This window comes from Schistocerca americana, chromosome 3, assembly GCF_021461395.2.
Source record: "Schistocerca americana isolate TAMUIC-IGC-003095 chromosome 3, iqSchAmer2.1, whole genome shotgun sequence".
In the NCBI taxonomy this organism is placed as follows: Eukaryota; Metazoa; Arthropoda; class Insecta; order Orthoptera; family Acrididae; genus Schistocerca; species Schistocerca americana.
Window position 1 is genome coordinate 936,726,507 of NC_060121.1, and position 6,471 is coordinate 936,732,977.

General features: G+C 41.6%; 1 long non-coding RNA gene across 1 annotated transcript; it reads left to right on the plus strand.

Moving 5' to 3' along the window:
• Nucleotides 1-1,293: 1,293 nt before the first annotated feature.
• On the plus strand, nucleotides 1,294-6,213 carry LOC124606987. The gene is made up of 2 exons (XR_006978756.1): nucleotides 1,294-1,382; nucleotides 5,907-6,213. It is a non-coding gene; the product is annotated as an uncharacterized LOC124606987 (long non-coding RNA).
• The last annotated feature ends 258 nt before the right edge of the window (nucleotides 6,214-6,471 follow it).

Here is a 6,471-nt window from a genome sequence, read left to right on the forward strand (position 1 = left end):
TGTTGGGCAGTTGTCTGTTAACAACACGTAGCGTTGCGCAGTTGGAGGTGAGCCGCCAGCAGTGGTGGATGTGGGGAGAGAGATGCCAGAGTTTTGAGAGCGGTTATTCTGGACGTGTGTCCGTCAGAGACAGTAAATTTCTAAGACTGGATGTCATGAACTGATATATATAGTATGACTTTTGAACACTATTAAGGTAAATGATCTCTATCAAAATCTTTCATTTGCTAACTATGCCTATCAGTAGTTAGTGCCTTCAGTAGTTGGAATCTTTTATGTAGGTGGCAGTAGTGGCGCTCGCTGTATTGCAGTAGTTCGAGTAACGAAGATTTTTATGAGGTAAGTGATTTGTGAAACGTATGGGTTAATGTTAGTCAGGGCCATTCTTTTGTAGGGATTATTGAAACTCAGATTGCGTTGCGCTAAAAATATTGGCTGTCAGTTTAGTGTTGATCAAAATAGGTAAAGAGCGAAATGTCTGAGTACGTTCAGTTCTGCTCAGCTGTTTGAAAATCAAATAATGTAAAACATTTATCAGCACAGTAATTCATTAATTTTTCTAAGGGGACGTTTTAAGTATTTGTATGGAGTGTAGCCATGCATGGAAGTGGAACATGGACGATAAATAGTTTGGACAAGAAGAGAATAGAAGCTTTCGAAATGTGGTGCTACAGAAGAATGCTGAAGATTGGGTGGGTAGATCACATAACTAATGAGGAAGTATTGAATAGAATTGGGGAGAAGAGGAGTTTATGACACAACTTGACTAGAAGAAGGGATCGGTTGGTAGGACATGTTCTGAGGCATCAAGGAATCACCAATTTAGTATTGGATAGGAGCGTGGTGGGTAAAAATGGTAGAGGGAGACCAAGAGATGAATAAACTAAGCAGATGCAAAAGGATATAGTGTACAGTAGGTACTGGGAGATGAAGAAGCTTGCACAGGATAGAGTAGCATGGAGGGCTGCATCAAACCAGTCTCTGGACTGAAGACCAAACAATGTTGAGTTACCAGTCACATCGGTAACTTCAATTAACTAGGAATTTTCTTTAGGGCAACTGAGATAGTTTTGTTGGGGTGGGATACTTTCGCAAATATCTTCCGGTTGCGCAGTAGTGTTTCTAGTGTGGGTGACCTTGGGTGGACGCTGGTCGCGGGTCGCCCTCGTGACGACAGCGCGGGTCCCCTGGGACGTCCGCTAGCCAGGCTCTGGTCTCCGCTGGCTACCGCCCCGTTTCGCTGTACCGCCTTCCGCCACGCCCTTCTCTGCAGCAGCGGTGCGCTCTGCGATCGCGTAACCACCACCAGTATAAAGGCGAGGCCGCCAGAGCCCGGCATCAGTCGACGAGAGCAAACCGAAGGCGACACCATGAAGACTCTCGTGAGTACAGCGCCCACATCTATACTTTCGTTCGATGCCTTACACTGTACAAGTGGTATCGTCACATTTGACCCAATCTTGTTGCCTCCTATTGTTAGAAACTTTTATCAAAGTGTGATTATCACGTAAGGCCTCATAAAGCTAAATCTACATCCACAGCTGCGTTTGTGTTCTGCAAACCCCCGTAGCGTCTGTGACAGAGGATACTTTTCGTCTGAGAATCATCATCCCCCCCCCCCCCATCTACCCAAATCTGAGGTTTTTCTAAAGGGTTCTAGTGTGATGCACATGGCAGAGGATACTTCCATTGTACCAAATATTAGTGTTTCTACCCACTGCCTGCTACGGTCGCAGGTTCGAATCCTGCCTCGGGCATGAATGTACATGATGTCCTTAGGTCAGTTAGGTTCACTTAGTTCTGAGTCTAAGGGGCTGATGACCTCAGATATTAACTCCCATTGTGCTCAGAGCCATTTGAACCATTCTTCCCACTAAGAATGAGATTTTGACTCTGCAGCGGAGTGTGCGCTGATATGAAACTTCCTGGCAGATTAAAACTGTGTGCCGGACCGAGACTCTAACTCGAGACCTTGCCTTTCACGAGCAAGTGCTCTACTATCCTTTCTTTCGGGAGTGCTAGTTCTGCAAGGTTCGCAGGAGAGCTTCTGTTAAGTTTGGAAGGTAGGAGACGAGGTACTGGCAGAAGTAAAGCTGTGAGGACAGGGCGTGAGTCGTGCTTGGGTGGCTCAGATGGTAAAGGACTTGCCCGCGAAAGGCAAAGGTCCCGAGTTTGAGTCTCGGTCGGGAACACAGTTTTAATCTGCCAGCAAGTTTCATTCTTCCCACTGCGTGCACGGTTGAAGCGTGGAAAGGATGACTACTTATATTCCTCTGTGCACGTAGCAATTAGACTAAAGTTGTCTTCTCGGTCCCTGCAGGAATAATATATAGGAGGCACTAGTACAGTCCTAAATTCTTCATGGGTTCTGAAAACTTTGGTACTGGGGGGACGATTGGAGTCTATCTTCTAGCATTTGCCAACTCAGTTTTTCCAGAACTTCCATGACACACTCCCATGCTTCAACCAAACTTTTAACCGTTCGCACTGTCCTTTATAATTCGTTTAGTATCTCCATTTAGTCTTATTTGGTACACGTCCACACATTTGGGCAATATTCTATGATGGGTCGTACAAGTTTGGTTTGGGGCCTGTAGCGGTCTGCTGCGTTGTTGTAGTGTAGATTTAAATGTGTACCAATATTGAAAACATTTACCTGTAGACAACCAAACTTTATTTTTTCGTGCTGGCATCTAAAAGATGACTACGCCTCAAATAGTAAACAGTAATGGCTCCCTCACAGTTGTTTGAGGTGAGCCAGATCCTATTATCCCTAGAGTCGCTAATTCCCCATTACAAGTTTCGTTTGCTAAGAAGTCTTAGAGTCAATCGTATATCGTGTTCATATTCCGTAAGCACATATTACTGTTAGTATGCGACGGTACGGAACTTTATCGAAGGGCTTGCAGCAGCCTAGAAACATCGTATCAACTTGAGCTCCGATATTTTCATCCTCAAGGATCACGTGAGACAAAATCGAAAAATAGGTTTCACACGATCCGTGCATTCGTCTTCCATGTGGATTCCTATATAGGAGACATCTAGTTTCCAAGAAAGCATCAAGCACGAGTGTAAAATATGGACACGTTAATGACAATACTCAGACAGGCTGTAGTTTGCCTATTTCTCTTTCAGTCCGTTCTAAGAACTGAGACCTGTGTCATTTGCTAGCCAGCCAGGAATCTTCAGGGTTCCAACGACCTATGGGAAATTATTGCTAATAGAGAGGCTAATCATTTAACGTATTACTCATATCGCTAACCATGAATATAGGGTAGGGCCACTGAAGTTCTGAAGGTAAATTTGGTCCACTTGTTGGTAATTCTCAAGAAAACTGGAAAACAAGAAAGAGTAAAATTAATTTTTATTTTCTCACTTAGTCTGTGTGAAAACTAGCATAGGTGTGTTGAGCTAATTCTTGCAAGTATTCCAGCGTGTGAAAATAAATATTTTAGAAATGTACAGAAGTTAGCGAGGTGAAGATTAGTTTTGTCAGACTCCAAGCAGAACATATTTGTATTTTCCTGTCGAGTACAGAGTGTTCTGCTTGTAAAATTCTCATATAGCGAGCAGTGCCTGTAGTACAGTTCTTCTATAGTTACCACCGAGACTCTGTGTCAAATATTTCTCTCAAGCACACCTAATGGGTAAAAAATTCTGTGAGAGTGAAGTAAAACAGACATTCATTTCGATTTACCCTACTGAGAGAGGAAAGTATGTATGACTCTCAGGGCAGAATATTAAAAGCGAGCATAGCTTCATCATATTTGTGGGCCATCACTATACTGCAGACCAAACCTAACAAGGAATGTGTAATACTAATGAGCGGATGTATGCATCAGAATGTCGAAAAATCCAGGTTGTCCGTGTTTTCCATCGATCGATTGAGGATCTATTAGGTGTTACACTGCAGTGATTGTGACTTTATCTTCCAGTTTATCTCGTCCTACCCTCGGTAGACGTCGACATAACAAGTCTGTAGGGGAACCAGCACTCATTCTTACAACTAAATACGTTGATTGCATATTCTTGATAAGTATAACTTACACGTCTTGACATTATAAAAAATGTTAAAGGTTCCGTGAACGTTTAGCTTATTAAGTATGGAGCTTGAACTAGGATCGAAGAAGCATAGTCCGTATGTCTTGGTGTTGGCTTCTAATTGTATGCAGAAACTAAATTTGGGTCCCTAGCCTCGATCTCACGAATACGCGTCCAGTACCTGAACCTCAATGCTACATCGTTATGTTTGGCATAAGTATAATAGTGCTGATCGATAAAGAAAAATTTACCGATAAAATTCCTCTTTGTCCATAGCAACGATGGTATAAATAATGTCGACAACATACTCAGTTGCAGTATCATCTTCCAGTAATATAATGCGCAATTTTACTCCAAATCTATCTGATGCTGTTGATATTTACATGTTTTGATGAGATGTGTAAGATCTTGATGTTTATGTGTAACACCATCGATGGGGCGTCAGGGAGTCTACATACATTGTACCACCAGAAATACGTAGCAATGAACATTACTCTATATTTGACTGTGTAACATTAAAATGTCCAATAGATTTCAAAAATGCTGTCATTATTACCAATGGGTATTGCATGTACGAAGATTGCGACTACCATGGTGATCAATTTCTTTTATCACTACTGAACTCAGAATAAGTATAATGTAAGAAGAAGGTTATGGATGGCGGTTTCAGTAAATGTCGCACATAGAATGACCAGTATTAGTATACGAGCATAATGACGAATTCTTAAGAAGCATTTCATCGGTTTGGGCTAATTTGAATTGAGAAACGACCATGGATCCATTATTTTCTCTGTCCCAAGGTAAGATAAAGAGTACTCTTGACACCCACATATCCATTATAAGTTGCAGTAAAGAACAGAGGCCTCAAGTCATATGTCTCACACTTGTAACATACTTCAGGAAACCATGTTTGAACAGGAAATTGGCTAGAATTCTATCATCAAAGTGTAGGAAATAGCTTTGGAGGATTAATTCTTCTGTTATCATAAGGGCTAACATAAATTACTCTAAAATTGACAAAAACACGAAAGGAAGGTTAGTTTTTGCTGTCTCATCTATGGTGATATGTGTCACAGAGGCAGGGGAAGGGCGGATGAAGGAAGAATGAGGGTGTATAAGACTCAGTTTTGAGTTCTTAGTTACATGTAGCTAAATACTATGATCAATTTATGAAGTATGTCAACATTATTTGTGACTGCTTCCGTCCATCTTAGAATGACTATAGTGGTAGTTATTGTAAGATTTCCATAGTTCCACATCTCTGCATTTCCCACAGTGACATGACAGTCCAGGTATATTGCCTGCACGGAAATGTTAAAGAATCTACAAAATACTGAATGAAACTGAGCAAGATTTGTAATGCAACAAGCAGCCTTGCTGATGTGTAAAATATGGGATTTTGCAGAAATGTATATGAGCCCAAAATTGTGTATAGCGGTATGCCTAGTTAGTGGATCTTAGTAAATATGATTGATGGTGATGTATATGTCCACTTAGCAGACAATTAAATACAGATGAGGCAGCAAAGACAGCTACTTTGCAATGTAAGTGATGAGACATGTGTATTCTATCACAGCCAACTCTTCCACTGAGGCTGATTGAGATATATTATTGCAGAGAAGAGATATTGCTCTTGCAACAGACACTTTTTGTGGTGCAGTAGCGCGTACTGTGTTGACTGGTTCTTTTCGTCACATGTGTGCCTGTTTGTAGTGTTCTTTTGGAGTAATGTCTTAGAACAGAGGATATTCTTGTAACAGATTTTACATTTTGTGAGCCTTTGACTTCTTTCTACCACAGATGTTCCTTTTGTGGTGTTGGCTGAATTGTGCGATCTCTGAGCAGAGGTGATATCTTTGCCACAGGTGTTCCTGTTTGTGGTGCTGGCTGTGGTGTGCGTGGCTCTGGCTGTGCCTGGACCTCTGCCCCTACCACGTCCCGGTCCAGTGCCGATCCCTGCTGCGCCCAGGGAGACCCTGCGTGGCAGCGAGCAGGTCTACTACGGATACTACCCATACGTCGTCGGCTAAGTGCAATGACAATGGCGAATGGCTTCCAAATCGGCATCACTGTGGCGTTCATAGAGACACCTTTTGGCTAACGTTTTCTGTTTGTCTATTACATCTGAAACTGACTTTAATTTTGAATAAATTTTCCACTTACTATTGAAAAGACTCTTTTATTTTTGTTTTCTTTGGTATTCTCGTGTGGCTGATTCTATTAATGCTGCTATTTTACATGGTGTTTCGGTTGTAAATGGCTTTACGTAAGTATTCAGATTAAAAAAATTGTGATTGTGCCATAATGAACATGGTCAACTCTACACTGTCTACATGTACACAACATTTCTTTCATGTAAAACAACAAGTGCAAAAAGACTTAAGAATCTTTTTTTACCTTGACCTTTATGGTTTTGACTAGCAGTTACAC